The 8,979-nt window shown below is 41.4% G+C and overlaps 1 long non-coding RNA gene across 1 annotated transcript in view; it reads right to left on the minus strand.

Moving 5' to 3' along the window:
- Positions 1-1,795, minus strand: part of LOC138915861 (uncharacterized) — an 81,651-nt gene extending 79,856 nt beyond the window's left edge. Inside the window, exon 1 of the long non-coding RNA XR_011422244.1 lies at positions 1,597-1,795. This is a non-coding gene — a long non-coding RNA (uncharacterized lncRNA). The remainder of the gene's footprint in view (positions 1-1,596) is intronic.
- Positions 1,796-8,979: the final 7,184 nt, after the last annotated feature.

Here is an 8,979-nt window from a genome sequence, read left to right on the forward strand (position 1 = left end):
TCGTCCTGGCATTATCAACCACTAACCCACTGGCGGTACTTTGTACATTTAAAAATTTTACAATATCACCCTTAAAAAGAGAGGAGCAAGGGGCAGGCCCAGTGGTGTAGTGGTTAAGTTCACCTGCTCCACTTTAGCAGCCTGGGGTTCACAGGTTCAGATCCTGGGTGTGGACATGCACACCACTCATCAAGCCATGCTGTGGTGGCGTCCTACATACAAAATAGAGGAAGAATGGCACAGATGTTAGACAATCTTCCTCACCAAAAAAAAAGAGAAAGAGAGAGAGAGAAGAGCAAAAGTACATGGATAATTTTCCAATGTCTCAGAGGATCAATGTAGCATTAATGGAGTGCCACTCTGTGCAAAATACACTACTAGGCACTGGAAAGCCATATGAACTCAGGTGAAAAGGAATACAGATATGGTTAGAGATGGATGGAGACAAAGAGATAAAGAGATTGATCAGTAGCTAGACTAATAGATAGATACACTTATATATATATATATATATCTTAAAATATACACAATTTTTTTCAAGGAGGAAAGAGACTTAGTTGAGACAAGCTTCTATGTCTGCTGACTCCTGTTGTGCAGACAAATCAGAACTGGTCTCCTGAAAGAAAGAAATGTGGATGCTCCCTGGTCACACAGATCTGGAAGCCCATCTTGTCCGCAGGAGCGATTGCACGCCCCCCCGGGCAGCAGCTGGGGGTCCTGGAGGCCTCGTGGTTCCTCACAGCCCTGCTTCTCCTTGCCTTCTAAACTCTAAAGGTGGGCTTACCTCTCAAGCGATACAAAAGTTACAACATGACTAAATTAAAACACGTTCTTGTTAGACTTCTGATCCTCTACTCTTTATCTCTTCCTTCCTCGCCTGTTTATTTTGGCGCCCTGCTTCGCTGGGGCCCTAGCACGCTCTCTTAACGCCTCTTCCTCCGGTAGTGACCAATTGTACTAAAAATCCGTTATACTCTTCTGTCTTAATGGGAATCAAACTCTTTGCTTAATGGGACTCAAACCATCAAAAGAGGTAGATAAAACCAGGGAGAAGCGACATTTAGACCTCCGCCTGACAGAGACACATGATCAGAATCAAATAATCAAATGCAAAACATCAAGAAATTGGGTGTGCCCGTTTTAAAACACAATCTTAGCAAGGGCACAGTTAGAAATCTTAACTTCAGGGGCACTTTACTCCCAGATATATTGATTTTGTTTATGCAAAGGCTTACCCTTGCCTGCAGGGGTAAGTGGGGGAAAATGAAAACACACAAGTGCTCAGTCGTCTTTATCCTCCCGGTTGATTTAAGAACACCTGAGAAGAAACCGTGGCCCCTTTAAACGGCATGTAAGGACCAGTCTGCTCCTCTTTTCCTAATACACTCCCGCCCTGTGTGCTAGGGGTGGGAGGAGAGGTAGGGGAGCGCCTTTAACCCGAGAATTCACAGCTTCTCCTTGCCCTCTACTTTAACACGTATGTCTTCGCATAAATACCCCCGTGTTCTTGTTTTCTCTTCCAGGCGAGGCCTCCCTTCTAGTTCTACCCCACCTCCTCTTCCCCTCCAGAGGGCGCCATTTCCACGGGGTACTCACGTTGAGCTCCTGGGTTTGCGGTTTGGTTTGGGTAGGGAAAGCGCTGTCTTGCGTCTGTGCCAGGCGCCTTGTGCTGTCCCTGGCCCCTTCTGCCCGGCACCGCTCGCCCATCCTCGGTCGAGTCAGGGCTCCGTGGGGGCGCGCGGTCCTCGTGCTCCGGCTCCTGGGGGAGCTCCAGCCAGGCTGCCCCGCGCTCCCCGCCTGCGCGCTCCCGGCGCCCCGCGCTCCCCGCCTGCGCGCTCCATGTACCCCTTGCTTCCAGCCTGCGCGCTCCAGGTACCGAGGCTCCCGGTGCTCACGGCTCCCCGCCTGCGTGCTCCCGATGCCCCGCGCTCCCCGCCTGCGCGCTCCCGATGCCCGGAGCTCCCCCCTGCTCGCTCCATGTACCGCGCGCTCCCGGTGCTCACCGCTCCTAGCCTGCGCGCACCCCCGGGGCGCCTCACCTTGGGCGCAAACCTCACGGAAACCTGCACCTACACAGCCCTGTTGTCAGCTCTCTCTCAGCCCCGACCTGGAATTTCTCCCCTAGGAGAGAAGTTGGGACACAGGCGTTCCATTGCTACTCCTGTTACCTTCCAGGGATGGAAGGGGCCCACTTTCCCATTCTAGCTGCAATCCGACCTTTCCCCACTTCCGGGTAGCTCAGCCTCTTTCCTAGATCTATTAAGATGGGTGAGGAGCCGGGAGAGAGGTTGGCAAGTCAATAAGGCAACATCACTTGGAACATTTCCAAAACCTCGCCTCATTTGCTTGAGTAGAGTACTGAGGGCCTAGAACGTGCTGTCGCTGCTTATAGTATTTCTCCTGCACTGTGCTGGCGGACTTTGAGAACAGAGCTGCTTCTGTTCTCTCTTTGAATCCTCAAAGGTACAGCACACAGCCCAGAACTTGGCACCGGGTCATTTGATGATTGACAAATAATGATCTAGGTGGAGATTTGGGTGAGTTTTCACCTTTGCGTTCTTTCTTTTGTTGGAACTTGACCGGATAAATGGAAGCACAAGAGACAAATATTTACTATCTTGTTGAAAATCTTTACATCGTAACCCCATTCATACATGCAAATATTAGTAAGACCATGCTAACTAAAGTATCTGTCTCTTGACTGTTATCAGCAGTAGGAGGGAGCATTTTTGCTTTTTAAAAATTTTAACACATTCCAAAGAAATGTGTCAAAATAATTATTATAGCATCTTACCAGTTTTCTTTTTTTTTTTGGCTTAAAACATCAGAAGTGTATCATTTACAGTTCTGAAGGCTAGAAGTCTGAAATCAAAGTCTTGGCAGGGCCATGCGCTCTCCCAAAAGGCCCCAGAGGAGGGTCCTTCCTTGCCCATTCAAGCGTCTGGTGATTGCCAGTGGTGGCAGCCATTCCTTGTTTTGTGGCTTTCTAACTCCTGTCTCTGCCTCCATCTTCACATGGCCATCTTCCCTTTGTGTCTGTGTCCAAATTCCCCTAGTTTTATAGGGACATCAGTCGTTGGATTAGGGCCCACCCTTATCCAGTATGACATCTTAACCTGACAACACCTGCAAAGACCCAATTTTTAAATTAGGTCACAGTAACAGATTCTGGATAGATATGGATTTGAGGGCAACAGAAACAGTGTTCAATGCAACAATTATGTTTGGGGATTTTAACACTCCAGTCTCAGTAATTGAAAGAATGAGTCGATAAAAATGAATAAGGAGGGGCCGGCTCCATGGTCGAGTGGGTAAGTTCTCGCACTCCGCTGCAGCGGCCCAGGGTTCGGATCCTGGGTGCGGACATGGCACTGCTCGTCAGGCTACGTTGAGGCGGCGTCCTACATCCCACAACTAGAAGGACCGGCAACTGAGATATACAACTGTGCACGGGGGTGGGGGGGGGGGGGGTTTGGAGATAAAGCAGAAAAAAAAAAAGATTGGCATCAGTTGTTAGCCCAGGTGCCAGTCCTTAAAAAAACAAAAAAAGATTGGCAACAGTTGTTAGCCCAGGTGCCAATCTTTACGAAAAATGAGTAAGGATATATCAACTAACTTGACCTAGTTGACACAGAACACTAACAATGGCAGGATGCGTAGTCTTTTCAAGTGCACCTAAGACGTTTCCAAAAATGGGCCTCTAAAAACCAAGTTATAATCAATTCCATGGGACTGAAATCATACATGGTATGTTTTTTGATGAAGATGGAATTAAAATAGAAATCAATAACGAAAGATATATATAAACCCAAATACCTGGAAATTATGAATGTACTCTCAATAACATGTTTCCAAGTAATTTTGGAGTCATACAGCAGGCTTCTAAATTTCTTTGGTGTCCAAAGAAGTAATTATAAGAAAAATTAGAAACGTTCTGAACTGAATGTTACTGAAGATCTGAGGGCTCTAACATCCATTTTTTTACACACTTACCTAGAAAACTGGCATCTCGTGAACATTTGAAATCAAATACTAGGGACCAGGGATGTTAAGAGATGAGGGTAAGATGGTCTCACCAGCTGCAGTGAGACAAACTGCCCTTATGTCCATTGCGTGTTTTTAGCACATGCTTTTATGTCATTAAAATATTGATTTCTAAAAGCCAGCACATCTGCCTTCATCCATGGGACTAAACGTCCCCTTAGATGGAAACAACCAAGATTTCCATGCTTTTAACTACTCAGGGAGATTTTAAGGGAAGTTATTTTTTTAAACTAAATATATATATATCCTATAGCATATATGTGAATGCATACCTATTCTATATCATATATAAAATATATCAATTTGTCACAGGTTTTTCCAGCCTGTGATCTATGATCCTAGAGGTATGATGAGCCTCACTGAATATTCAAATTTTGCAAGTGTATGTGCATTTCTCTGGAGAGGGGTCTGTAGTTTTCATTAAATTCTTAGAGGAATTCATGACTTTATTCAAAACTTTAATTCATTCAAAACTTTACAAATCAATTTTAGAGATTACAGTATATTTCAGTGCTATTCTTTACTCTCCACTATTCTCTCCCCTCCAGTGACCTGTTAGAGTCTTGGTCTGTTATTGGCGTTTTGGATATCCAAGTGGTGAACATTGCAAAACGCTGAGAATAATCCTTTTAATGCAACGAATGACCAGATGTGATAACATAACACAGCCCTGTTTGAGACTCTTGACTTGTTTAAAATTTAAGTAGCATTACATCTCTTTACAGAACTGGCTTAGAATAAGCATGGAAACAGCTTTTATGCTGTCTAGGAGGCCAAAAAATAAATGCAACTCTGCACATTTTTTATTTGAAAGCATTCACAAATGACATGCAAGCCATAAACGTTGGCCCAAAGCCACAGCTAAGCATTGTGTTAAAAAACACTGTATGTTTTTAAGCCAAAAGCTATTTAGGAATCAGTTCTTTGTTTCCTAATTATTAAATTAGGAATAAAACCAGGAAAAAAAATATGTCAAAAGGGATGTGCTTTAAGTATTGCCTTTCAGTTTAATAGTCATGACAACTTTTAAAAATCCAAACAAAATTCATCCACGGCCTATGTAAACAGCCATGCAAGACTGAGAAGACGCTTCCATTTAGATTAACAAGAAAATGGTGCTAGAGGCAGCTTGGTGACACATTGAGAAATAAAATTAATGAAATAGCTGTGTAGTAGGAGAAATGATTCTACACACATGTCTGAATGCTTCTGCTTAGATTAATGTTTTCCTGCAAATAAAACTGGTTATCATCTAGTTCAGGTCAAATAATGCAGCTATAAAGATGAAGCTACAGTAAGCAAGGTATTTAGTCATTCAGAGCCAAGAGATGACAGTTATTATAGAAAAATGGTAAATGAGCAGAAACACTTTGGAATCTCTAACTACAGCATGTATAAAAGTTTTAACCTGTATGACAGTGGATAATGAAACCCCAAAACAAATCCAAATTTCAGTGTCTTCAACGTATATGTGTCAGCATTATAGATCATGGAAATAATACATATCTTATTTGACACACCGTTTAAATATATATAGCTCTCCACTATCTCTGAGTAAAGTGTTGACATGCCACTCACCCTTAATCATGATGCTAACATCTATCTTGGAATCCACTTCCATCTTAGAAAGATTTAGTAAGACGAACATGGGTAGGTACCACTAACAAGTCTTGATAATTTGCTTTCAGAAGGGGAAAGTCTGGAAATGACATCACAACTAAAACATCCTCTTTGAACCCAAAAGTCGAGATTAGCAATGCATTTTTCACATTGTGTGCTTTGCTTCAGGGTTCCATCAGAGGCATAATCAATTTATTAATAACTATATAAATGAATATAAGTGGAAGATTTATGAGTCCAGGGAAAAAGACACTGGGAAGGCAGTGTCACCTTGCCTGCTGTCTAAAATTGGTCTCAGGAAAGTCCAACAGACAGTGTCATCACCTCGGAGGACTTCTCTTCCCTGACTGTCCATCTGTCATAGAATTGCCACATTCTTAAGCCGTGTTTCATAACTTCGTCTGACTCTAAGTACTTTGAGCTGTGGTTTAGGTCCATTTGCTTTTTTTCATTCCGCAGTGGAGATTCCCAAATGACACAGAAGTGCGAGGAGGAGCTGGAGGCATTCTGAGAGATGGTGTTCGGCAGTCCTAATTGTTGTCAGTGGGGAGTGACTTCCTCAGCCTTCCGCTGTCTTGGACCAGAGCACAGAACCTGCAAACCCAAAGGCCTTCAGGGCCAAGTGGGTCTCGTGAGGTCAACAGAGAGCAGAGGTGTGGGGCCCTTGGTAGACGAACAACCACTATCCGTATTCACCTATCACCTTATGAAAAGAACACTAAGTGTGGCTTTTCAAGGTTATTTTCAAGACAAACTAGATATCTGAATTTTTGTATTAATAGTCCTGATTGCTAAATACAGATACTAATTCCAAATTTCTTAACTATTGTGTAGGCCTAATATTTCACGAGTCTGTAACCTCTAGAAAAAGATCTCTTGAAACTGGCTTTGGCCATGCTGCCACGTACCTGGACAAGTGACGTCATCTGTAGGATGGGTGAGAACGTCGCCCTAGCAGCAGCCTCTGGGGTCCTTTGTAAGGTGGGCATTCATCACATCTGAGGTATAATCATCCTCCCCACATCAGATCAGTACCAGCTCTCGGACAAGGACGTGGCTTCTGCCCTCACCACTGAACAAAGGATCATGTGTACCTCACTCTGTCAAGACCCAGACAATTCAATTCCACAGCACTGACTTTTACTAATTTAATGTAAAAAAACTTGGCACTTCTCATTAGAAAATCAATTAAGATTCACTGTAGAAATATTAGTAAATACAGAGAAACAATAGGAAATCTCTTTAAAACATTTATATTCCCACCAAGTACCTTGATATAGATCCTTTTAAGTCTCTTTCTACATGTATTTTTTTTTTTTTTGAGGAAGATTAATCCTGAACTAACATCTCTTGCCAATCTTCCTCTTCTTTTACTTGAGGAAGATTGTCCCTGAGCTAACATCTGTGCCAGTCTTCCTCTATTTTGTATGTGGGTCACTGCCACAGCACGGCTTGACACGTAGTGTGGTCCATGCCTGGGATCTGAACCCACAAACCCAGGCTGCGGAAGCGGAGCAATGGAACTGTAACCACTCAGTCACGGGGCCGGCCCCAGTGGCCTGACTTTTTTACTTAATTATTATTCAAGAAATACTGACTTTTTTAAAGGAATATAAATGCAAGTCTTATGATAAGATTAATTTCAATTCACTATGTTCAACGTAAGGACGAATATGTCCAATTTGTCGAGAGGATCAAAAAAAAACAAAACAAAACAAGATACAAAGGAACCTTTGCCCCCAAAAAACAGCTTCCCTCCAATCGTCCACTAATTTGATGATAGAATTTTCAAAATGTTGAGAAATCTAGGATTATTACCCTATACTAATAAAGCCTTAGATATCTAAAGCAAAAATAGATCAAAATATGTTCATCATAACATGAGGGACATGATTTAGATGTAAAAACAAAATACTGGAGAATGTAAGTTGTGAGTCTGAATAATGAACCGAGGCGGGGGCAGGGGGAGGAGGGAGAGACAGGAAAGTCATTGCCACCAACTTTGAAAATTCTTTAGTGCATATGTGACTGGAACAAGAAAAAATAAATATAAATCATATATAGTAATATGTAATAAATATATTTATGTATTATATATTAATATAATAAAGCATATGTTAATAATATAAGCAAAATGCCAAGTATTTTGAACTCTCTTCTTTACTAAATCTCTTACTGATTGAAACTAACAACATTTTCTTATTAATTTGGGATTCAGCAGTGGTACAAATTTCTGTTCACATTTTCCTAGAAGGTGCTAATTAGTGAAATAAATGACCAATAGACTAATTCATAGCTGAGAAATAAGAAAGCAACACTTTGGAAGGTTATCTTTGCTATATCTCCATTCTTTGGCCTTCTCTTGACAAAAACTGACTGCGTTACAAAAACACAAAGCCAAGAGCAGACGAGTCACAAAGCTACCGTGAAAAAACTCTTAGACAATGCAGCAAGACAGTGAAATGTTTTTCTTAGAAAAAAATTCTCTCCCTTTCAGCAGCTCCAAGTACTAATATAGACTTTATTTGCAAACACGTTTCCTTCTTAGATCTGTTTTAAATAAAATCTGATTGCTTTAAAAGTTTTTCTGTTTTGCAGAAAAACATGTATTACTGGATTTGATCTGTTCAATAGAATTTCATGGTTTCCCCTCAAAGTTGTGTGCACCAATATTGGGTCCCATCAGTCTAACAAAAAAGACCCACAAAAAAATCTATTAAAGATGCCGTGTCACTAGTCTCATACTAATATTCAGACATTATTCGGCCCATCTGAAGTTGATAGAGCTTTCCATGTTTTCATTTGCTTCAGGTATGCAAACCACTGATTCTTCTCGTCCCCGCTAAGCATCCTGTCCCCCATTTCTGAGATTAAATAAATCAACTTTATGAAACCATCTTGCAATACAGATGCTTCCTTTTCCCAACCCACATATTCTTATAAAAATTTAACAAGAAAATTTTAAAACATTTCGTCAGCATTGTTTTTACAAAGCAACTGTTGGTTATAAACAGTCTTTTAGGTCTCAAGGAGATTTAAGACACTTCAAAGACTTCATCTAAACCCCTAAATCCAGGTTGCTGTCATGTATCTTCTAAGACACGGCATGTTAAGTTTAATGCTTAAAAATTTTTTAAAGTGTTTTCTTAGGCACTGGAAAAATTTTGACTGATCTCATTCTAAGATACAGACATTTGTGGAATTTCCATTTTTATTAGTTCTTTTCTTTTCAAAAGATAAAGAAACTAGTGCCTATGTTCACTGTTTTTACATAAACATCTTTGAACTTGTTTAAAGAAATAACACATTTCATCT

The sequence above is a fragment of the Equus caballus genome, chromosome 10 (assembly GCF_041296265.1).
Source record: "Equus caballus isolate H_3958 breed thoroughbred chromosome 10, TB-T2T, whole genome shotgun sequence".
NCBI classification, from domain to species: domain Eukaryota; kingdom Metazoa; phylum Chordata; class Mammalia; order Perissodactyla; family Equidae; genus Equus; species Equus caballus.